The sequence below is a fragment of the Armigeres subalbatus genome, chromosome 3 (genome assembly GCF_024139115.2).
Source record: "Armigeres subalbatus isolate Guangzhou_Male chromosome 3, GZ_Asu_2, whole genome shotgun sequence".
Taxonomy (NCBI): domain Eukaryota; kingdom Metazoa; phylum Arthropoda; class Insecta; order Diptera; family Culicidae; genus Armigeres; species Armigeres subalbatus.
The window spans coordinates 57,535,445-57,561,108 of record NC_085141.1 but is presented as its reverse complement, the minus strand read 5'-3'; the positions used below and the strand labels follow the sequence as shown (position 1 = coordinate 57,561,108).

Here is a 25,664-nt window from a genome sequence, read left to right as displayed (position 1 = left end):
CTTTCAAGAGGCCTGGAAGCCTCCTTTCAAGAGGCCTGGAAGCCTCCTTTCAAGAGGCCCTGGAAGCCTCCTTTCAAGAGGCCTGGAAGCCTCCTTTCAAGAGGCCTGGAAGCCTCCTTTCAAGAGGCCTGGAAGCCTCCTTTCAAGAGGCCTGGAAGCCTCCTTTCAAGAGGCCTGGAAGCCTCCTTTCAAGAGGCCTGGAAGCCTCCTTTCAAGAGGCCTGGAAGCCTCCTTTCAAGAGGCCTGGAAGCCTCCTTTCAAGAGGCCTGGAAGCCTCCTTTCAAGAGGCCTGGAAGCCTCCTTTCAAGAGGCCTGGAAGCCTCCTTTCAAGAGGCCTGGAAGCCTCCTTTCAAGAGGCATGGAAGCCTCCTTTCAAGAGGCATGGAAGCCTCCTTTCAAGAGGCATGGAAGCCTCCTTTCAAGAGGCCTGGAAGCCTCCTTTCAAGAGGCCTGGAAGCCTCCTTTCAAGAGGCCTGGAAGCCTCCTTTCAAGAGGCCTGGAAGCCTCCTTTCAAGAGGCCTGGAAGCCTCCTTTCAAGAGGCCTGGAAGCCTCCTTTCAAGAGGCCTGGAAGCCTCCTTTCAAGAGGCCTGGAAGCCTCCTTTCAAGAGGCCTGGAAGCCTCCTTTCAAGAGGCCTGGAAGCCTCCTTTCAAGAGGCCTGGAAGCCTCCTTTCAAGAGGCCTGGAAGCCTCCTTTCAAGAGGCCTGGAAGCCTCCTTTCAAGAGGCCTGGAAGCCTCCTTTCAAGAGGCCTGGAAGCCTCCTTTCAAGAGGCCTGGAAGCCTCCTTTCAAGAGGCCTGGAAGCCTCCTTTCAAGAGGCCTGGAAGCCTCCTTTCAAGAGGCCTGGAAGCCTCCTTTCAAGAGGCCTGGAAGCCTCCTTTCAAGAGGCCTGGAAGCCTCCTTTCAAGAGGCCTGGAAGCCTCCTTTCAAGAGGCCTGCAAGCCTCCTTTCAAGAGGCCTGGAAGCCTCCTTTCAAGAGGCCTGGAAGCCTCCTTTCAAGAGGCCTGGAAGCCTCCTTTCAAGAGGCCTGGAAGCCTCCTTTCAAGAGGCCTGGAAGCCTCCTTTCAAGAGGCCTGGAAGCCTCCTTTCAAGAGGCCTGGAAGCCTCCTTTCAAGAGGCCTGGAAGCCTCCTTTCAAGAGGCCTGGAAGTTTCCTTTCAAGAGGCCTGGAAGTTTCCTTTCAAGAGGCCTGGAAGTTTCCTCTCAAGAGGCCTGGAAGTTTCCTTTCAAGAGGCCTGGAAGCCTCCTTTCAAGAGGCCTGGAAGCCTCCTTTCAAGAGTCCTGGAAGCCTCCTTTCAAGAGGCCTGGAAGCCTCCTTTCAAGAGGCCTGGAAGCCTCCTTTCAAGAGGCCTGGAAGCCTCCTTTCAAGAGGCCTGGAAGCCTCCTTTCAAGAGGCCTGGAAGCCTCCTTTCAAGAGGCCTGGAAGTTTCCTTTCAAGAGGCCTGGAAGTTTCCTTTCAAGAGGCCTGGAAGCCTCCTTTCAAGAGGCCTGGAAGCCTCCTTTCAAGAGGCCTGGAAGCCTCCTTTCAAGAGGCCTGGAAGCCTCCTTTCAAGAGGCCTGGAAGCCTCCTTTCAAGAGGCCTGGAAGCCTCCTTTCAAGAGGCCTGGAAGCCTCCTTTCAAGAGGCCTGGAAGCCTCCTTTCAAGAGGCCTGGAAGCCTCCTTTCAAGAGGCCTGGAAGCCTCCTTTCAAGAGGCCTGGAAGCCTCCTTTCAAGAGGCCTGGAAGCCTCCTTTCAAGAGGCCTGGAAGCCTCCTTTCAAGAGGCCTGGAAGCCTCCTTTCAAGAGGCCTGGAAGCCTCCTTTCAAGAGGCCTGGAAGCCTCCTTTCAAGAGGCCTGGAAGCCTCCTTTCAAGAGGCCTGGAAGCCTCCTTTCAAGAGGCCTGGAAGCCTCCTTTCAAGAGGCCTGGAAGCCTCCTTTCAAGAGGCCTGGAAGCCTCCTTTCAAGAGGCCTGGAAGCCTCCTTTCAAGAGGCCTGGAAGCCTCCTTTCAAGAGGCCTGGAAGCCTCCTTTCAAGAGGCCTGGAAGCCTCCTTTCAAGAGGCCTGGAAGCCTCCTTTCAAGAGGCCTGGAAGCCTCCTTTCAAGAGGCCTGGAAGCCTCCTTTCAAGAGGCCTGGAAGCCTCCTTTCAAGAGGCCTGGAAGCCTCCTTTCAAGAGGCCTGGAAGCCTCCTTTCAAGAGGCCTGGAAGCCTCCTTTCAAGAGGCCTGGAAGCCTCCTTCAAGAAATCTCCTTTCAAGAGGCCGAGAAGTCTCTTTTCAAGAGGCCTGTGCTATTATCTCCACTTCTGTATCTGAATGAGTTCAATTTTATTCCGGCCAGTCATCCACGCAAAGATGTAGTAACTCCGGTCCGGTGAACCAGCTACTGGTAGAGGTTATTTAAGGATCTTTCGTGTGCTTAGTAAGTTGATCAGCAACGTTCATTTTCGTTGAAACCCAACGCCACTCGGACACATTTTGTTCGGGTAAGCATTTCGCCAATACGAAAGCGCTGGTCGAACCTAATCCACGAAAAGTTTTTATGCCGAATCTTATTGAAATCTGCGATTCGCTTCTTGTATGTAGACATTTTAAATTTGATTTATTTTTGCCAGTTTTAACTGATAATAACATTTTTATTGAATGCTGATGTGAACTATCGTTTTTTTTGTGCAGGCGTAATGAAATTGATTTGAATTTACTTTAAAATTTGGAACATTTTGGACTCACGAAAGCATTGAGCTTCTCAACAATATTGTCCTCGGTACCACTACTGTGAGAAATTTACGACGCAATTCAACGATCAGACCCATTGCAAAGAGAACCAGCCCAGTAAAAAATATGGGTATTAGATTAACCTTTGATCGCACTCAGATTCCATTGCATTTTTATTCCTCACTTCTAACGCCGAAACCATTTTTTCCTCTTTTCGATGCACCCATATTCATATCCATTGAATGCACATCCACTAAATGTCACGTACGTACCGAGCCACACGACTTGACTCTATTGCTGCCGGTTTGTGCCACCTGCCTATATCGAAGGCTTACCTGTGGCGCACCAACACACCCGCCGGAAATGGAATCACTTCCCCAAATAGAGTTTTGATAGAGATGGGTGATAAAAATATCAATTTTGCTCCATAAATATGCAGGTGCCATCGTCGCTGTTGGTGTTCATATTCTGTGGGCTTTTGACTGGAAGGGACGCTTTCCATTCCTGGAAGGCGAAGGCTTTTCAGATGGCTGTGCGAATATGTTTCTACATATTGCAAATGCAGCACGTCTCCAAAGCTTTTGAGTGAAGGAAGGGTCTGTGCGTAATCGATCGTGTGGAATTTCAAAAGTTTATCATAAAGAAAAAGAGTTCATCCTTATGGTCCGGTATATTTTCTTGTCTGTCTCGTACAACGGGGGAATACTCAAAACGTTGTAATTTTATTTCGAAACCAATTTTTCAAGAGGCATGGTTCATGCACCCAAATAATATGTTCGGTATTGAAAACCAAATGTTACGGGGGATTAGATTTACATCACAATTTTGAAAATATCTTGGTAAATCGTTTTCAGCTTCGTCAGGAAAATTCTTTATGAAAGAAGGTAAGCCTACACATTGAATTCAAATCCAACTACTTTTATCCATTGAACCATATACTCGATATCCCGGTATGTCGCTAAATAAAAAAAACGAACATAGGCACATGATAAAAATGAACACAGTTATCCTATGTTTATGTAAATTTTCTTCCATAATCTCAAGATCATTCCCTTCCCTCATCCAAGAAAAAGCCTGTTAGATTTGTTTCAAATCTTTTACCCCTCTAGTGAAATCATACGCCCGTTTTTCAGTGTTGGCGACCCTCCTTCAACCTTCATGAACAGTGACAAAATAGCTATGATCCGGGGCAGCATCAGCTGCTTATGTCGGGAAGTTTTCCTTTTTCAATTTCATAAACAATTTACTGCTTTCGGAGAGAAGCCTCTTCATGTTTTCAGACCGAAATGCCACTGCCGGAATAAGGGATTGTTTCCATCGCTTCCAGTTTGATCGGCTGTTAGCTCTTAGATACTTGTAAAGGAAGGGGGAACTGAAAAAAGAAATTGTAATAAAATCGAAGAAAATGCTTCGAAACGAGGGCAACCCGGTCTACCAATAAAGAGTGGGAACATATTTTCCACAATGAAAAACGTTCCTAGGAACATTTACTGTCGCATCGTATACTGTGAACCATAGGGAGAAGCGAACAAGGTGGACAAACTTGATTGTATTTTTATACTGAATGTGCGTACACAATAAGATTTTTTTCGCTGGCAACCAACAAAATACGCTGATTTTTTATGTTTTAGCGAAAACAGCACAGATGTCACTGATTTCATAAAAAATAGATGATAAAACTGACTTTTCAGTTTTTTGCTGAGACTTAGAGGCATTATGCTCAAAATATGAGCACATGAAAGTGGTTTGAAGATGAGATTTATTTTGTGTAATTCCATGAACTAAATGACTGACTTCCATGACTAAAATGATACAAAGGATCATGTGTGTCCACTTTCCCCTACCATTAGGAAGAGTAATCGTTCGCTAAAGAATGTGGAAAATCTTTTCGGTGCCGAAACCAATGACAGTAGGAAAAACATATGTATCTGCTAAAGCGCATATCGCTTCCACATTCGCAGTGATTGAATAGCAGATAGTGAATAAACGGATTGCGACTTGATATAATCCAACTGCTACCATTGTAGATGGGGTTTATCGATTGTAAGCTCGAATGTAGAAGTGGATAATAGAGCTTGTAAAGGGGTTACCAAATTGCATAACAAATAAATATCATACGTTTGAAATAATTCTTTAAACAGATTCATTTTCATTGATCAATGTTTTCAATGCATCTCGTATTCGAAAAGTTATGTGTGCATTACACCTATAAAAATATTTGTTTTTCATGTCTGAAAGGCTCGGTATTTAATGCGATTAGTTATTTAAACATTTGGACAAAACGATACTTGATTCACCAGTGTGGAAATGGAAGTTTAACCGAAGACTGTAAACCCATATGTTTAGAAACATAATCAGGTTTGAGAGCATCAATATCGTTTCACCAATAATATCCAGTGGTCAAATCAATATAATTGTTGTAGCATTTCTCAAAGCTCATCTAAGCTTCGTTCTAGATTCAACCAAAGCTTTACAAATAAACACAAATATTTGGTAGAAGAACAGAAACGTAATTTTACAGTATTTCTCGAAATAAAACCTATCTTGTACCTTTTTGTTATATTCAATGAAAAAAGTCTCAATTTTCAACGGAATTGAAGCATTTCAAAAGAACGTAAACGTTTGTTAGAATACAAAGAGAATAAAAACCACAGGTTCCTTGCTTCTTGCTCGCTGGTTCCTATCCCCAGTCTGCTGCCAATGCACAGAGCCTTAAACAATTGCAATTCCACCATTCCGGACCCATCTAGCGGACCATTACAAGCAATATTTCCATCGCTGGCTGCGCAGCCCAGCATCAGTTTCAGCACAGTCAGTCAAGCGCAACGGGAGGGAGCCCCCCCACTTGAATAGAAAACAAACAAATAAATTTCCTCCACGACAATGATAACAAATGGTAATTTATCACGAATTGTTTCCCAATGTCTGTTTATACGGTGCAGTATTTTTTTTTTCCTCCAGCTATCCGATACTTGCATTCGTTCGTCGTCATTCGGATTTATTTCTGTTCGCTTTCATAGTTCGCGACTTGTGAAGGTGTGGTCCTTGCATTCATCGTCCTGCTGGCTGGAAGCAGAAGGTTTTCCGGGATGCTGGCTGACAGGGTACGAAGGGGGCACACCATTCAGAGCGTGCATTATTGCTGCTGCCATTGATGTTGCAAGAAGAAGCCAACCGTACGAATCTTGGCCAATCTCGGTCCCGGACTGGTTGGTCGGAGCCCGGCGCTTGTGACCCGATGGTAGCAGTCCCGCAAGCCATGAGAGGTCGTAAAATTTATACCAGATTGCTTCATTCGAGGTGTTGTACCCCAACACCGACAATGACCAACAGCATTATGCAGTGCCACATCACTACTGACTGGCCGTGACTGCGAAGGTGTTCAACAATTTCTTACTGCACAATGCAGAAAGGTGACAAAGTTACAAATATGTTACCTTTTGGCGGTTGGATTGTTGTGTAGAAGTGGGCTTGGGGAGTTGGAGGTTATTTGCTCAGAGCTCTCGAAGCTGACGCTGTTTGAATTGGGTTTCAAGTTGTTGCATTGGATTCGTTCAAGTACTGGTTACTGAAAAGTTGAATTGATCGAGGGAAGACAAATTGAGTACAATAAATCTTAATAAAAGATGAATAGAATTGAACTAAAGTCGAAACAGCGGGATTCTCCGTTTTCAATTTATAATTTTATATTATCTTCATAAACGTTTTCATTGCCACGTGTCAAACCTGACATTGCTACATATGACTTCCACCAAATCATGAATTTCTAAATATAAGAAAATTTAATCAAGTTCATGACAGTCAAGATATTTAACATTACTGCTGTTGTTATTTTGTAACGATCTCTTCCGTTCTATGAAGAAACGGCTTAAGCGCCACCTTCTCCAGAAGGACCGTTTCTCAGATCGTATTGCCCGGATCAAAGACTGCCTTCTCAGGGCAGGTAATTTTGTGCATATTCAGAAGCGAAAGATCACTTGAATCCCGACGTCTTAAGGCAATCAAACAAATTCAAATCAAACAAATTAGTTTTGAAAAAATACCCTCGATGATTCATCAATTAAAGGACTAGTAAACAATCAATAAACATAAGCTAATCTACTATAATTTTCATTTTATTTCGTCACGCGAAAAAAGGGAGAGATTCTACTAAACTAGAAGTAATTGGTTTTAAAATTCAAATATCGAACGCGGAAACTAGAGTAACAAAACTTTTCGAGTTGTTTATTTATTCGTGAGGCAACGGTAAGAAAATTCAAATAAACCTAATGCCCTATGTGACGTCACGTGTTTGTACGAACTGTACGATTTGAAATGCTATAGCAATTGAGCAAAAATAACCGATCAGATCTGACCTTTTCTTCTGCGTCCTCGCTTGGGAATCCCACGCAGTGACTTAACTGGATGGAGATTTGGATTCAGGTACGATTGTCAAAATATCGTGCATTCGGTTGGTCGTTCTCGAAGCTTTGGACTCGAGCTCTAACGCTACTTTGGCGTCGTCTCGCGATGCGCGCGCCGGCGTCTTTTTCGGGGTATAGACGTCCCCTAGATGCGTGGAGTGTGCAGCCGTCGCTGGCGACTTATCGACGTGCGCAGATACTGGCGATGATTTACGACGATGGAAAGCGATACAGAAGATCACAGTAGATCGCTCGAGGGACTCGGACCAGTCCACGCCACTTTGACCAACTTCGAATTTGATCGAACCAACCCTTTGCGGACTCGCAGCATCCACTCTGGACTAACCGCCCACGTTGCTTGGGCACTGGTCCTGTTCAACGCGGGTTCAACTCACTAATTGCTCAATAAATTATACACAATTAGGCTTACCTGAATTATTACTTTCAAAACTTGAAGGAGATCCAAATAATATAGTTCTATTTGAAAACAATTTTCTCGAAAAAATCTTGCTGCTATTAAGAAAAAAAAACTTGTTAAACATTTATTCAAATTATATTAGAATCGCGCGATAACTTACTTCGAGCTTAGAATTGCAAGAATAAATGTTTTAAATCACTCCACTTTTCTTTTTTTTTGTTCTGGAAAAAACCAACTGTTCTTTAAAAAGCACTCCACTGATTTGAAAAGAAAGACGCCCGATAGATTAGATAAGGCCTAAAAATCGCCACGTAGTTTTCTGTGATTGGTGGATTAAAGAGAGTTTAAAGGTATAAAACACCTTTGTTTTAATTTAATAATAGGTAGGATCTGTTTAACTCTCTAAGACGCAATTTGTGATTCAAGATTTAAATTTTGAAATATTTCGTTTTTACTACCGGATTAACCACTAGATGGCGCATCGACGGATTGTGGTCTTGGATGTGCTTAAATATCACACGTAGCTCAAATAGTTATATGGAAACGAGCTTCATTTAGCTTGTTCATTGAATGGAGAATAAATGCGTGTTCACACTCCACAAATTAAATTTCATGAATTCAATTTTAGGGTTACAATTTTCAAATAGATCAAATGAAAAATAAACTTACCATTACTCCATAGAATGATTTGAAATGTGGGAACGTTTGTAGAATCAACTGAAATCCTTTTCTATTCGGAATCATCATAACATAAAGCGAGTGTGTTTGCTCCATGTATACCGAGGGTCTCACAGACGATAAGACAATTCGAGAAACTGATGAATTTCATTTCAGACAGTTTCGTATGTTTCCTTTAAGAGCACCTCCACGGGAGTCCTCATCGCTATTCTCATTATAGCGCTCCCTCCTGAGTGCTATTTTAGGATAGCGCCCCATCTTCCCACCGGTGGTTTTTGTTTTAGGTATAGCGACTTCGTAAACATATTGAGTTCTCACCGGTCGTTGCTAAAAGTAGTCATCATCTCCTTTAATGGCTCTACATTTCAACTGGAACTTGGCTAACTGCTGAACGTAGTATTCTACAAGTATTTCATCAGTTATTAATTTAAAGCTTTTCTATGCCCGCCATTGCATGCGTATGTATTTTGTGTGACAACTGTCAACTACCCGGGCAGAAGCCATGAACAGCATAACAAAACATGATGTGGACTTGATTGATATAAGAGATAAAAGAACAAGCAACAATATCAAAAATTTGCAACGAAATATCATTTCAATATCAAAATGTGCTATGGATAAGAACAAGCCAATAGCACTTGATATTGATCACTTCTTACAAATAACATAACATGATTTCCTCGTGATATTTTAGTGCAAAATTTTGATATTGTCGCCTGATCTTTTATCTCTTATATCAATCATGTCCATATCTCATTATGTTATCTTATCAAGATTTGATATTATTGAGCTGTTTTCCTCTGCTCGGGTATGCCCAAGGAGCCTACTCGAAAGCATCCTTGACCGAATCGGGAATAGAACTCGCCATCTCCGGAGGGCAATTCTACGCTTTTGATCACAAGGCTAGCTGGAGACCCGTCGTAGTAAATTTGTTCACCGTTATTCCTTCTGGACTTCCTTCCTCTTGGAAATTTCTTTCGGGGATTTATACTTGCAGTCGAAGAAATTCCTCCTGAAATTCCCTCCAGTTTTCCCACAAGAATCTCTTGACAAAATCCAGCAGGAATGCTTCCACAGTTTTTTTTCTCTGGAGAATGTCTCGGAGAAAAATATTTGTAACAACATCCGAAAGAATCCGGAGAGTTTTCAAATTAAACCACAAAAAAATTATAGGGCATTTCCAATAAAAAAAATCCCGGGAGAATCTGGAAGAAATCCTAAAACTATTCTGGGAGAATTGCTAAAGATTCTTAAAAAACACAAAGATTGCTGGGGAGCTCCCGGAGGGATCCAAGATGAATTTCCAAAACAAATTATTTTTAAAAGAACGACAGAAAAGATAAACTTGCGGGAGCTTTTCTGGAGGAACTACTTGAAGAACATACTGAACAATTACTAAAAGAACCTTCTGAGGCATTCCTGGAAGACCTTCCCTTGGAATAACTATAATAACAAAATAAAACAGTGGAATTTTCTTTCGCGAAAAATCCATGAATATTTCGGGCTCTAGCGGGCGCCGGTGCGCATCGTTGCTCATTATAGGTGATCCATTACTGTAATTATTTCTTCGCGGAGTTGAACTGGGGCACTATGTAGTTTAAAAAAATTGAATACATATTTCCATTGTTTTTTAGTTTACGTCGAAATTATTCTGAAAAAGAAAAACAGATTTTCTGCATTTTTTATTATCAATACTAAAGTTTCGTTTCAGAAAATAGCAACCCTGTATGGAAATTTAGCAACCCAGTATGGGGCGCTAAAATTGGAAACTCACGGCTAATTTTGAGTTGCGTTCTTATTTTACATTCCCGTTTAGATACCTCCGGTGTAAAAGTAGGTCTCTATTAGGAGCCCGGAAATAGCGATAGGGACCCAGATGGGGACTCCTGTGGAAGTGCTCTAACTATATCGATTCCGGATCGTAAGTACAGTCGACTCCCCACATCTCAATGTTCTATATTTCGATATCTCTCTCTATGTAAAAAAAATAACCTTATATGTTATGGCAAAAAACCATTCGAAAATACTTATACTCTTCATTATGCCACACAATGAATGAGCCCGTATCAAAAAGCTAATAACATTCATAAGTTAATGAAAAGTATAAGTTTCCGAATGTATGTGACTAATGCGATGTATAAGTTTTTTCTTATACATTTCATTAAGCGCCTGCTTTGGCAAAAAAGTATTAGAAATATTAATAATAAACAACATTAAATTTTTTTACGTGTAGGCTACTAGACCATTTTTGGACAATAACAAAGACATGAACAACAAGAGGTGACATTTGTTTTGTTGTCGTTTTTCATAGCAACGAGCCATTTTTAATCTAGTACGTATTTCAATTTTTCTTCCATTCCTCGATCTCACGGCATACTAAAACAAGACACTATCGACACGTATGTAAACATCAGTTTTCACTGTAAACAATTGACGTCACTGCTATCGCTGCTCGGGACGAAGCAAGCCAACGCTCTACGATTGAGTTAGGCCTTCTTTTGCACTCGTTCATACTGCGATAGCAATCACGTCACTTTCGAACTGTCATTTTCTTTACGAGCCTACCTTGATTCTGTATACCGTGCTCGATCGCTCTTTATCTCGATGGTCCCTTCAATATCGAGATGTGGAGAGGCGATACCTTTTTTACAGTTCATGCTTGAGTTATAAAGTGGCCTATTCCATATCAATGAAATGGGTGCTTTGATGACCATTATGCAACTCAAATGAGTTGAATTAAATCCATTATAATCCTCATTTGTTTGCTAGAATGGAAAATCAACATTAGAACAGTAGTTACATGACCACAACTTGTTGCACAAACTACTATTAAAAGTAGTATTACAACTGCAATGAAACATTATACAGTATAGGGGAGGAGAAGACCGCCAGCTGTCATCGAGAGAAAAAGTAAAATCATTGAAATTTCACACGGTGTGGTATAGGAAATGAAGTATATTTTTGTTATTAAACAAAAATTAAGGACGTTTTCATAAAAATCTTGGTTTACGGGTATAGAATTTTAAAAGCACACAAAATAGACATGATATCTCGATTTTTATATTTTTTTTTGCAATTAGCAGTTAATGCTTGAGATTGTTGAATTTCTAACCCCAAAAACTAAAAATTGTTTGACAAAAAAGTTCTATAACGTTCTAAAGACATTTTAATTCTCATTTTCTATATCATGCCATGTCAAATTTCCATGGTTCTACTTTTTCTCTAAACTTTTCCAGGTGGCAGCACTGATGAAGGAGCCTCTCCCTTTCATATATTGTTCAAGAGGTTTATTCGTTTATTTAGTTTACATCTGAACACATAACACTGAATCAACAATTCGACGCTACAATACACGGTTCGAGGCCGCATCTCTCCACCCTCGAAAGCGCTCCACGCTCGCCACGTCGTTTTGTACCTGGTCGGCCCACATCGTTCGCTGCACTCCACGCCGTCTCGAACCTGCCGGATCGGAAGCGAACACCATCTTACGTTATATCCCCCACTAGGACATTGCCGCGTCACAGCACATAAGTTTATTGGAAAGTAATTCGGATATAAATCCAGAAATTCGTTTGAAAATTCCTCAAGATATTCCTCAGAAACTTCGAAAAAGAAATTATAATAATTAATTTAAAATTCCCTAATAAATTCCTTCAAAACTTCCTCCAAGAATTCCCTTGAAAATTTATTTAAGTATTTCCTCCAAATGTTACTTCAGGTCCATAGAAATTACTTTAGAGATTGCTTCGGAAATTCCTTTACAAAACCTTTTGGGAATCGGGAATTCGAAAACTTTTTAGGGATTTCTTTGGAAATTCCTTCAAGCATTCCTTAGAAAATACCCATGGAACTATAGGAATACCTACCGACAATGTATAAGAAATACATTCGGCAATTCCTATAGGAATACCTACGGACAATGTTTAAGAAATACATTCGGCAATCCCTTTAGGAGAGAATCTTAGGATTTTTTTTGGTTTTTTTTTTCAGGAATTTCTTCTAGGAATTACTAAAAAAAATCTTTTAGTAATTCCTCAAAGATTTTCTTCAGAAACACTAGAAACATATTTTTGGCATTCTTTCGAAATTTCTCTGTGGAGATTATTTTGAACACTTGTCATAAGACGAGTTTGTACAATCCCATTGAAATTCCACCACTTAATTGTATCTTGATAGTTACGTATTTCGACCTCAACAGAAAGGCCCATCTTCAGTGTCTCGTACTTGACTCGACTTCCACTAAAAAGCTCAAAATAATTTTCATAAGATTATTTAGAACTTTCTCCAGGAATTCTTTCCGAATTTGCTTCGGACATTCCTCCGGAAATTCAATTAGTAACTCTTCCAGAAACTCCAGTACATTAGACCTATTCATGTATCAAAAATTCGACTGTTCAGGCCAGAATCATGCTAAAATTAGACTTCTGTCGAACAAAGAAGCATGACAAATCTTCGGAAATTTCGTTTGTAAATTCTTTCAATTTTTTGGAACCGTTGTTTAAGTGTTTTTTTATTTGAATATAAGTTTAACACTCAAATAACTTTGGAAATTTCTTCGGAAATTCCTTTAACAATTCCTCCAAATTAGAATTCGTTCCGGAATTATTCCTGCAGGAATTTTATACGGTTTACTGAAGGTATTTCCTAAAAACTTCCTGGAGGAAGTTCCAAAGGAATTTCTGAAAAAAAGGCCTTCCCGGAGGGTTTTCTGAAGGAATCCCTAGATGAATGTCCAAATTAATTCCTGGTGGATTTTCTAAAGAGATTTTCGAAGGAATTTATGGAAGAATTTTGACTCAATTCTTGAAGGAAGAACCGAAAGAGAACGTGAAAAGATTTGCGAACAGAATTTTTATATGAATTTCTGAAGGAATATCCGGAAGAATTCTGAAAGGAGCTTACGAAGGAATTTTCAATGGATTTTCCAAACAAATAGCTATAGAAATATGAATATAAATTCCTATATATTGTAAGTCCCTGGCTGCTCAATTGGAAAATTGTGGTTTGGGAACCTCGAGCACGGGGTCGCTTATTTTGAGTTGCAACGTCACAAACCCTTGCAACACTCCTTTGCCACTCACCTGTCAGAAGTTGGATTTTGTAAATCAGTTGTCACTTCTAGACCAACATTTGAAAAGGGCGTAACAGCCAAAATTTATTCCTTCTGATTCTTCGTCTACATATATAGCTATATATGTGGACGAAGAATCAGGAGGAATAAATTTTTGATGTTACGCCCTTTTCAAATGTTGGTCTAGACTTTCGAGTTCTGAGGCTGAGTTCCAGCAACCAAAGTGGACATGATCAAGGTGGAACTTATTTTCTTACAGCGGACCAGATAGCTTAAGATCTGGATCCCTCGTTTAAGGTACGAAAATAGAAAAATAGTTAAAAGTGTATTCCATGTATGAAGTGAGTATTCAAATAAGGCCAACTACCAATTACACTGCTTACATCCTAATTTTATTAACCCTCGCAGGGGAATAATCAAAAGAGAGGTGGAATGACATTTTAGGTGTACTTGCGGTTTGGTTCATGCTGTTCACGTTGGCTAGCTTTCGATGACGTCGTTGGAGGGCCCTCGTTTGGTCGATGGTCTTCGGCGGTAGTTCGAGTCGACGGCTGTGTTCGATGAGCCTCGAAGCTCCCAATGTCTTGGCTCCCTAGAGCGGCTTTAGACGTCCGACGGCTGGCCGGTATGACGATGGACGGATGATTACCCGGCGATCGATTGATCTCTAAAAGATCCGGAATGGCCACGGGTGGTTTGGCTGGATGAGTCTGGTACGAGAAGGACGGCTTGGCTCCCTTGAGCGGCTTCGAGTGTCCGGCGGCTGGTCAGTGCAGTGGCCACGTATGGGTTTGCTGGTTGAGCGATGCGAGAAGGACAACTTGGCTCCGGATTATCGTTCCGGCTGGTAATGCCTCCGAGTCCACTAAGGTGACCGAAGATGCGATATAGCGATTGATTGTCGTCTCCAATCCGGCCCACGTGTCTGTCCGAGCAGAAAATATTTCCAAGATGGCGTAAGATTGATGTCTCCTTCAAGATTGCTGCCTTCTGTTCCTAAATGCCACCAAAAATGGCGGTCTGTGGAGCTCTGCGTAGAACGGAACACATCCGAGCAGTCGAAATACAAAGAAAAGGCCCAATGAACCTTCAAAAGAGTAATTAGTACCCCAATTATGTCATTTTTTTTCACACTCTCTACTACTTTTTACCACACAAGTACACATTCACCTCTATTATTATAAATAAATGAATTACCTTTTCTTGTAGTTTGCCTTCTTGTTCTATATGGTTTTACTTTGATTTCACTTTCTCAAGGCCTATAATTTCTATTAAATTAAGCACATGGTTAGGTTTAGCTAATTTACCAACTTTACATTTTTCTTACACAAGCCGTACTAATAACTTTTAGAATACAACTTTTTTAATCTGTGCTGTATACGTTTTTTTTTGTTTTAACTGTAACAAAAGAAGAAACACAATATAATATACACTTTTTTCTTTAAATATTTTTCCAACAATACTTTTAAGTAACACGACGCGCAGTAGCTGCGGACAGAAAGAAAGCTCGCTCCAAAAATCGTGGTTATTTATTTCGGTAGGTAAAAAAAACCTCCAACACGAAATTTGACAACTAGTTAACCCTTCGGCTCAAAGCTTGGCAACACTTCCACAAAAGGTTTAGGTTAACTTTTGAGTCTTCGAGTTACCTCTACCTTAACCCTCAAACTGCCGGGACGAATCTTGACAACTTACAACAGCTCGTTCTCGGTCAATTTTTAACTAAAATGCAAGCGGTTTCAACTGTGATCAAGGGGAATAGCAGTTCCAGCATGTAGATGGGTAAAATGGCCAGGATGACCCTCCCTCTTTAAGAGGGGGGAGTTTTGAAGTGTGGCATAAGTCATTTTTTGAGCAAATGTTTAGTATTTTGAAACTTTTAACGTCATAACAGGTATTTTAGTATAAGTAAATAATGGTCAATGTGAATGGTTGACAACAATGGCCAAATAGACAAAAATTGACCTCCGGATGACCTCCTAATAGGTTCCGGAAACCCGGAATATCCGGTATAAAAGGCCAGCATAGAATCACCGAACATATCGGTCTTCCGACACCTCAAACTTCTCAGAATCTCATAGGTAACTTAGAAAACGTCATAGTTTCTTGGTAGGGTAAAACTGGCCATTTGGTGGCCACGGAACAGGTTCCGGAAACCAGGAATTTCCGGTAAAAAAAGGGTCAACATAAAACTATAACACAAATTATGCTTCTGACACCTCAAACTTCTCAGAATCTCATAAGTAATATAGAAATCGTCATAGTTTTTCAGTAGGGTAGAACTGGCCATGCAATGGCCACGGAACAGGTTCCGGAAACCCGGAATTTCCGGTACAAAAGGCCAAGATAAAAATACATAACAAAATAGGCTTTCAATACCTCAAATTTCTCAGAATCTCATGAGTAATTTAGAAAATGCCTTAGTTTCTTGGTAGGGTAAAACTTGCCATGCGATGGCTACCGAACAGGTTCCGGAAACCCGAAATTTCTGGTACAAAAGGCAAACATAAAACTACATAACAAACTTGGCTTACGACACCTCAATCCTCTTAGAATCTCATGAGTTATCCAGAAGACGCCTTAGTTTCTTGGTAGGGTAAAACTGGCGGTGCGATGACCATGGAACAGGTTCCGGAAACCCGGATTTTTCGGTAAAAAATGGCCCACATGAAACTAAAAAACAAATTAGGCTTCCGACACCTCAAACTTCTTAGCATCTCATATGTAAATAACAAAACGCCATAGTTTTTCAGTAGGGTAGAACTGGCCATGCGATGGCCACGGAACAGGTTCCGGAAACCCGGAATTTCCGGTACACAAGGCCGACATAAAACTACATAACAAATTAGGCTTCAGACACTTCAAACTTCTCAGAATCTCATGAGTAATCTGGAAAACGCCTTAGTTTCATGGTAGGGTAAAACTGGCCGTGCGATGGCCATGGAACAGGTTCCGGAAATTCGGAATTTCCGGTAAAAAATGGCCCACATAAAACTTCAAAACAAATTGGGCTTCCGACACCTCAAACTTCTCAGAATCTCATGAGTAATCTAGAAAACGCCTTAGCTTTTTGTTAGAATTAAACTGGCCGTGAGGTGGCCAGGTTCCGGAAACCCGGAACTTTAGGTAAAAAATGACCAACCTAAAAGTACAAAACCTATTAGGTTTCCGACGCCTCAAACTTCTCAGAATATCATGAGTAATTTAGAAAAAAGCCTTAGTTTCTTGATGGGGTAAAACTGGCCATGCGATGGCCACGGAACAAGTTCTGGAAACCCGGAAATTCCTATTCAAAAGGCAGCATAGAATCACGGAATTTATCGGTCTTCCGACACCTCAATCCTCTCAGAATCTCATTAGTAATCCAGATAACGCCATAGTTTTTTGGTAGGGTAAAGCTGGGCATGTGATGATCACGAAACAGGTTCTGGGAGCCCGGAATTCACGGTACAAAAGGCCAACATAGAACAATAAAACAGGTCCAAACCCTTATCTTACCTTACACCTTACTTCTCCGGTACTAAAGACCAACGTAGAACTACAAAATAAATCACTCTTCAAACATTTTCATGTTCGGATGTACCACTTTGACCAGCTATTAGATCTATCGCAGCATTCCCCGTATTCTTAATGTATAGGTGCATCTCCAATAACTCCAATAATATTGATAAGCAATGCAGTATCGGTTTCAATATAGTTCTTGTTTTTTTTTTCTCTCAAGAGGATCATGATAGCCTATTTGGACCCTTTACAGAGAGGAATCTCATTGAATGTGCACCCCTTATCAATAAGAATTCAATCCTTTCTTGAAAATATAGAACAGTAATACTGTTATTCTACCAAGTATCGGAGCCCTAGCCACATATTCGTCTTACTTCTACAATATCACCAGTAGGACACCACACCTGGGATTAAGCTATATGTACAAAACCATTTCCATCTAAAACATTTGTCCTGCAATGAGAATTTCCTTCATCTGCAGCGAAAAGTTAAGCTAGTTATACTTCAGATACTGTTATTGGTAGCGTAATCCTTAACTAAAACAACTTATAGCCCTAGCTCGAAAAATGGATTTAGCTAGGGCTCGGTTTGGTAGATCTTACTTCGTAAGACACTAAGTAACAGTGATCTATTCAACGTTACAGGAAAAAGCCTACATAGAACTACAAAATAAGTCTATCGACCCCTCAAATGGCCACGGAACAGGTTCCAGAAATCCAGGATTTCCAGTGAAAAAGACCTACATAGAACATCTGTATAAATCAGTCTTCCGACACCTTGAACTTCTGAGAATTTAACGAGTTATCCAGAAAATGCCAGATTGCTCTTTTACTGGCAATTTTATAGCCACAGAACAAGATTCGGAGTTCCTGGAAAGCCCATTTAGATAGCCCGTGGCCTTTTGTACCATGGATATTTTGGGCTCCCGAAACCTATCATGAAACTATGGCGTTTTAAAAATTACTCATGAGATTCTGAGAAGTTTAAAGTGCCGGAAGACCGCTTAATTTCGTGGTTCTATGATGGCTTTTTGTACTGCTTGTTACGGGTTTCTGGAATCTATTCCGTTGTCATCACTTGACCAGTTTTACTCTACCAAGGAACTAAGACATTTTCTGGATTACTTAAGATGTTCTGAGAAGTTTGAGGTGTCAGAAGACTTATTTGTATTGTAGTTTTATGTTGGCCTTTTTTACCGATGATTCCGGGTTTCCGAAACATTTTCCATGGTCATCTCATGGCCAGTTCTACCCTAACAAAAAACTATGCTAAAAACTATGGCATTTTCTAAGTTACTCATGAGATTTTGAGAAGCTTAAGTTATCGGAAGACTGATTTGTTTTGTAGTTCAACGTTTGCCTTTTGTACCGGGAATTTCGAGTCTCCGGAACCTATACCGTGGCCCTACTAAGAAACTAAGACGTTTTCTAGATTACTCATGAGAATCTGAGAAATTTGAGGTGTCGGAAGCCTGATTTGTTTCGTATTGTTTTTTTTACCGGAAATTTCGGGTTTCTGGAACCTGTTCAAATGGCCAGTTTTACCCTACCAAGAAACTATGGCGTTTTCTAAGTTACTGGTGCGATTCAGAGAAGTTTGAGGTGTTGGAAGACCGATATATTCCGTGATTCAATGTTGGCCTTTTATACCGGATATCTCGGGTTTCCGGAACCTGTTCGGTGATCATCCGGAGGTCAATTTATAACTATTTGGCTATTGCTGTCGACCTTTCACATTGACCATTAATAACTTATACTAAAATATCCGTTATGATGATGATTTCAGAATACTAAACATTTGTTCTAAAAATGACAATTCAAAACTCCCCCTCTAAAAGAGGGAGAGTCATCCTGAGCATTTTACCCATCTACTTTCTGGAACTACTATTCCCCTTGACCACAATTGCAACCGCTTGCATTTTAGTAGAAAATTGACCGAGAACGAGCTATTTCAAATTGTCAAGATTCGTCCCGGCAGTTTGAGGGTAAAAAGAAACCTTTTAGCGTTTTTGGTTCATTGAGGCCCTCCTTAGCGGTGCGGAAAGATGAACGGCTACAAAGCAAGACCATGCTGAGGGTGGCTGGGCTCGATTCCCGGTGCCGGTCTAGACAATTTTTGGATTGAAAATTGTCTCGACTTCCCTGAGCAATAAAATATCATCGTGTTAGCCTCGTGATAAACGAAGAAGAAGAAGAAAGAAGGTTCATTTATAATTTGGCGTCAGTAGTAAGAACTTCAATTTGAGGGAATAATCAGTCAATTGAAAAAAAAAGTCAGCCAGTTTCAAATATAACGGAATTTTAATTCAGGTGTCGGAAGCCTAATCTATTTTGTAGTTTTATGTTTGCCATTTTTTACCGGAAATTCTGGATTTCCGAAACCTGTTCAATGGCCATCGCACGGCCAGTTTTACCCTACCAAAAAACTGAGGCGTTTTCTAGATTACTCATGAGATTTTGAGAGGGTAGTTTTATGTCGGCCTTTTGTTCTGAAAATTCCGGTTTTCCGGAACCTGTTCCGTGGCCATTGCATGGCCAGTTCTACCCTACTGAAACACTATGATGTTTTCTAAGTTACTCATGAGATTCTGAAAAGTTTGAGGTGTCGGAAGCCTAATTTGTTTTGTAGTTTTATGTTGGCCATTTTTTACCGGAAATTTCGGGTTTCCGGAACCTGTTCCGTGGCCATTGCATGTCCAGTTTTACCCTTCCAAGAAACTAAGGCATTTTCTAAATTACTCATGAGATTCTGAGAAGTTTGAGGTATTGGAAGCCTATTTTGTTATGTAGTTTTATCTTGGCCTTTTGTACCGGAAATTCCGGTTTTCCGGAACCTGTTCCGTGGCCATTGCATGGCCAGTTCTACCCTACTGAAACACTATGATGTTTTCTAAGTTACTCATGAGATTCTGAAAAGTTTGAGGTGTCGGAAGCCTAATTTGTTTTGTAGTTTTATGTTGGCCATTTTTTACCGGAAATTTCGGGTTTCCGGAACCTGTTCCGTGGCCATTGCATGTCCAGTTTTACCCTTCCAAGAAACTAAGGCATTTTCTAAATTACTCATGAGATTCTGAGAAGTTTGAGGTATTGGAAGCCTAATTTGTTATGTAGTTTTATCTTGGCCTTTTGTACCGGAAATTCCGGTTTTCCGGAACCTGTTCCGTGGCCATTGCATGGCCAGTTCTACCCTACTGAAAAACTATGATGTTTTCTAAGTTACTTATGAGATTCTGAGAAGTTTGAGGTGTCGGAAGCCTAATTTGTTTTGTTGTTTTATGTTGGCCATTTTTTACCAGAAATTCCGGGTTTCCGGAACCTGTTCCGTGGCCATCAAATGGCCAGTTTTACCCTACCAAGAAACTATGGCGTTTTCTAAGTTACCTATGAGATTCTGAGAAGTTTGAGGTGTCGGAAGACCGATATGTTCGGTGATTCTATGCTGGCCTTTTATACCGGATATTCCGGGTTTCCGGAACCTATTCGAAAGTCATCCGGAGGTCAATTTATGTCTATTTGACCATTGTTGTCAACCATTCACATTTATCATTAATTACGTATACTAAAACACCTGTCACGACGTTAAAAATTTCAAAATACTAAACATTTGCTCAAAAAATGACTTATGCCACACTTCAAAACTCCCTTCTCTAAAAGAGGGAGGGTCATTCTGAGCATTTCACCCCTCTACATGCTGGAACTGCTATTCCCCTTGATCACAGTTGAAACCGCTTGCAATTTAGTTAAAAATTGACCGAGAACGAGCTGTTTCAAGTTGTCAAGATTCGTCCCGGCAGTTTGAGGGTTAACTCATACCGCTGCAAATACGTGTGAGTGTGAGTGCTTGGCACGAATGCAATCCAGCTTTTCGCGCACGGTAATGGCGGTTCTGTGGGTTTAAAAGTGTATCCGTCCATGTACTTCTTTGACATCTGGCTTGGGTTTGACATTTCGTTTTCCTCCTGTTCCATGATGAGGGAAGAGGGTAATCGAAATGTCAAATCCAAGTCAGATGTCAAAGAAGTACGAGGACGGATACACGTCTAAATCAACAGAGCCGCTATTACCGTGCGCGAAAAGCTGGATTCAAAGTGGGTGGGTGGTGGGTGGGTTGGCCATAGAATTAGGTTTTCACTGGCAGGGATGACGTTTGAGAAGGAAAGTTGTGGAGGAGCCACAAAAATTACAAATTTGTGACAAACGGTTAAAATATCTTAAAAAAAAACAAGCAAAACTCACATACTATCGATGGCAGATATTCGAATGTTTTCAAGAATTCCTTGGGAATTTACTGCAAGAGTTCGTTTGAAATTTTCTACGGATTTTTTTCCGCAAATACCTTAAATGATTCTCTAGGAAATATATTACGGAACTAATTCGGTAAGTCAGCAATAAACTCATTCTAGTAAATTCGATCAGGAATTTCTCCAGGAATTGCTTCAAAAAACCTCCACAAATGAAACCTCGGGAATAGCCTTGGAAGTTCTCAGGACCTTAGGAAATTTCTTAAAGAATTCTTCTGGAAATTCCTTCAAAAATTCTTCTTAAATTAATTCTGACAATTCCATCAGGAATTTCTTCAGAGCTTCTTTTTAGAACACTTTTAAAAATTTCTACCTATGTAGATGGGTACACTTCTCCACAGTTGTAATGGATTTGCCGCGACCTTCCTCAAAGAAGCCATCTCTCGGAAAACTCAAAAGGGAATGCGACTCTATTTATTGGTTTGTTGGATTACACTGTTGAAAGGAGATTCTCTCTATCCCGTGGGCTTCGCGTAAGTGTCTCTGCTTACGGGTGCGCCACCTCCGTTTTATGCCCTTCATACAGCAGTGCATTGAAAACAGAATGGTAATCATATTCGACTAGTGGAGCAGTATGCAGAGCAAGACTCAAGCCATGATGGTGAATAACTACAGACATATATACATACTTTTAAAAAATTCTACAAAATTTCTTCGGAAATTATTTTAACAAATTCCATTGAAACTTTTCCAGGTATTCCATAAAACATTCCATTCCCTCGGAAGTTCATCTAGTACTTCTTTGGAATTTCTTCCACCATTTTCTTCCAAAATCCTAGGACGAATTTTCAGATATCAGATTTAATTTCCAAAGGAGCTCCTATAGGAATTACCAACATTCTTAAATTTCTTAAATAATTGCTTTGAACATTCCATGATATCTGCTCCATGCCCAAGGAAGTTTTAAAACAATCCTACCAGACGGGAATCCAAATCCAACATTCATAGTGTTGACTTGTAACCGCTTATATGAGCACTAGACCAAACAAGATATGTAACATTCAAATCTTTTAAAAAATGATGAACCACCCAATGTGACCAGAATGAGGTTATTCCACATGAAGTTACATTTGAGATTAGAAGTTCATCGATACGCTCGTTGATTTGGAGGTCTGTAGCCAAAAAGTTATTAGACGACCTAACATTTAACAAGCCAATGCGGAAAAGTGAGTCAGAGTTAAAAGGAAACAAATCTGCTGAAGGTATAAAAGCTATTGAATTAATGCCTGATAAATTGCCATGATTCGGCAGATGCAAACGCACTACATACTGTGATTTTCGTGTTGGCCAATCATCGGCGTGAAATACGAAATTCGGCGGCGTGGAGTCAACCGGCGTTGACCGGCGTCGGCGTACGGCAATAAGTGTCGGCGGCGCACAGGTCTAATTGTGCATAAGTGTTCATATCAACGGTTTCGTGTAATGCTGGCACAGCTCAAAGTTCTTCGTTTGTTCTAATTTTGATTGCAAAGCACGAAATATAGTATAACGTTTCATCTTGCCAAGCCCCAGGTTGAAATTGGCAATTTTTGGGGTGGCAAAATCGGGTAGAAATTGTGTTAATATAAAAAAACAAAATCGAGGAGTGACAAAATCGGGACAACACTGTATCACAACACCAGATTAAACATGTTTTGAATAAATATTTTCCAAATGACACTTTTGGCCGAATGGCCCTTTCGGCCAAACGACCCTTTCGGCCAAACGACCCTTCCGGCCAAATGACCCTTTCGGCCAAATGATTCTTTCGGCCAAATTACTCTTTCGGCCAAACGACCCTTTCGGCCAAATGACTTCCGGCCTAGCTCGACGCCAACGACGGCTGTACACCCCGTTGAGTAGTGCCCAATTTCGCGCCGGAGGCGTCGCGTCATCCACACCGTTGACACTGATGAACGAAGCGTAAGCATTAGTTGCTGCTCTTCGTATTACCGCTTCTAAAGCGATGTTGAATAGCAGACACGAAAGACCATTACCTTGCCGTAACCTTCTGTGCGTTTCGAAGGGACTAGAGAATGCCCCTGAAACTCGAACTACGCACATCACCCGATCCATCGTCGCCTTGATTAACCGTGTCAGTTTATCCGGAAATCCGTGTTCGTGCATTAGCTGCCATAGCTGGTCCCGATCGATTGTATCATATGCGGCTTTGAAGTCGATAAATAGATGATGTGTGGGTACGTTGTATTCGCGGCATTTCTGCAGTACTTGGCGAATGGCGAACACCTGGTCCGTGGTGGAGCGTTCGCTCATAAAACCCGCCTGACTGGCCCACGAACTCCCTTGCAATTAGTGTTAGTCGAAGGAATAAAATTTAAGAGAGTACCTTGTAGGCGGCGTTCAGCAATGTGATTGCGCGGTAGTTGCTACAATCCAGCTTATCGTCCTTTTTGTATATGGGACGACACACGACACCTTCCATTCACTCCTGTGGAAAAACTTCCTCCTCCCAAATCTTAGTAATGACCCAGTGCAGCGCTCTAGCTGGTGTCTCACCACCGTGTTTAAATAGCTCTCCTGGTAGTTGGTCAACTCCAGGGACTTTGTTGTTTTTCAGCCGGCCAATCTCCTCCTGGATTTCCTGGAGATCTGGAGCCAGTAAAATTATGTCCTGCGTGCCGTCCGTCTCTTCATGGTCTCGATCTTCCTGCTGGCGCTTTTTCCTCCGGAAAATCGAGTTTTGTCTGTTCCGCGCCCGTTCGCCCTCGTGCGGTGTTGCAGCAATCTCGCCCATGCTGCATTCTTCTCTTCCACTAACTGCTCACATTCGCCGTCATACCAGCCGTTTCTCTGATCCGGGGGCACCGTGCCAAGTGCAGCGGTTGCGATGTTACCAGTGGTGGATCGAATGTCTCTCCAGCCATCTTCAAGAGACGCTGCGCATAGCCACACTCCTTAATATTTTCGTTGAAATCGTGACGTCATGCTCGTTTAGAGACACGTTTCACAGTTCGTTTGGAGACAGTGGATTTATCTTCGCTCATCTATATATTCCACTATCTATAATAAGGAGCTATAATCTCTTGTTCGCTTCTGCGTTAAATGCCCTCTTCAAGGGTCCCTTTCCCAAAATCTCATGTCTCTCCCATCCACATTCCTTTCCTTTTGGTTTACCTGATACCACGTTGTAATCTTTACAGATACGTATTTTGACCTCAACTGTAAGGCCGTCTTCAGTATCTCGTACTTGACACTCCTTCTGACATTAGCGGACAACATCAACCTCATTGGAATCGATCACAGAACGGTAGTCGGAGCTTTAGTCTTAGCCATTTACTCTACAAATGCGAAATACATGGTTACAGGTAGAGAAAGAGGTTGACCTAGCAGTTTTGGTTCTGAGGTAGTGCTAATTAGTTGATGAGTTTAAAGTTGATGAAGAATTTGTTTACCTTGTATCGCTTGAGTGAAAAGCCGCATTTCTGCCGTAAATAAGGTCTTTTACGGCTTACATAATTTGCTCTCCAGCATCTTAGAGAAGAAAAAACAAAGTTATTGTTTTATAAAACAACAATTCGATCCATGTACATAACAGCATATTTTGTTCCGCAAATGATCAGATGTCAAAAGTCAGACGTCTAATTAAAAACCATTTAATTCAATTTTCTCTCCCAATAGTAGGGATACTAGCATTTATCCGCCGGTTTCGATTCTCAACTTTAGCTTAAAAATGAACCTCTCAACCCCATTACTACCTAATTCAACATTACCATAATTCTGTCCCGGCTCTTCTTCACGAGCATGCTCGCTGGACCCCATTCTGATTACATTTTCCATTATTAAACTTTTAACGCAAAGCATATTTCCTCACAATTTTCGCAATAAAATTTATCATTAGCTGTAGAGAATAACGAAGCGAAAATACTTTTACGATAACGGTTATTATTTGCACGCCATTCGCTTTCGCGCTCACTGATAATTCTAATTAACATCAGAATCAACGTTTGCTGAAATCCCGCTCGCGTTATTCATTATGCGTGAACTTGGACACCACTTTCGCCCTATTTTTTTCCTGGAATCTGCCGTGCGATTCAGTGTTGACGAAAACCAAGACGTGAACCGAATTTGACGGCTTTCGGCGTCTTCCTTTCCTTCTGAACAAGACGAATCCATGTTTTCAGTCGAAAAAAAAAGTTGGAGTTAGACGAAGCGTGTTCGTCGCACCGTTAAACCCATTTCAGAGGCATCATAAGATTATCATCATCATAAGCTTTAACGATTACGGTTCCTAATTTCCGGCTTCCTGTAGCATGCCGACGGATGTTCGCTTCGGTCGACGACGACGACGACGGGGAGGACGGTTTCTTTTCCCAGAAGTGTCCTGGAAGGCGAACGGACGATGTTGCTCACGTGAACGATTCCTAGAGTGGCGGAAGCGATTTCGGGCTGGTGTGTTTGCGAAATCGGATCACACCCTTAAGCGGCAAATAAAGTGTGTTTTAAACTGAATGAAATTAAGAAATTGATCACCCGTTCTCCTATATACACAACGAGAAGGCAATTACTTTATTGCAAAGGGAAAACTAATTGGATCGGGTGCAAATCGTTTCGGAGCAGGAGCTAATTTTGGGTTAATGATCGTTGGGAGTGAGCAGCGGCTTTTTTT

General features: G+C 41.1%; 1 protein-coding gene and 1 long non-coding RNA gene across 4 annotated transcripts in view; both read right to left on the bottom strand.

Moving 5' to 3' along the window:
• Positions 1-25,664, bottom strand: part of LOC134220065 (dipeptidase 1) — an 833,398-nt gene that overhangs the window by 56,806 nt on the left and 750,928 nt on the right. The gene's annotated exons all lie outside the window — the stretch shown is intronic.
• Positions 7,049-7,861, bottom strand: LOC134219296 (uncharacterized). The gene is made up of 3 exons (XR_009981529.1): positions 7,669-7,861; positions 7,521-7,603; positions 7,049-7,461 (listed from the first exon to the last, which is right to left on the bottom strand). It is a non-coding gene; the product is annotated as an uncharacterized LOC134219296 (long non-coding RNA).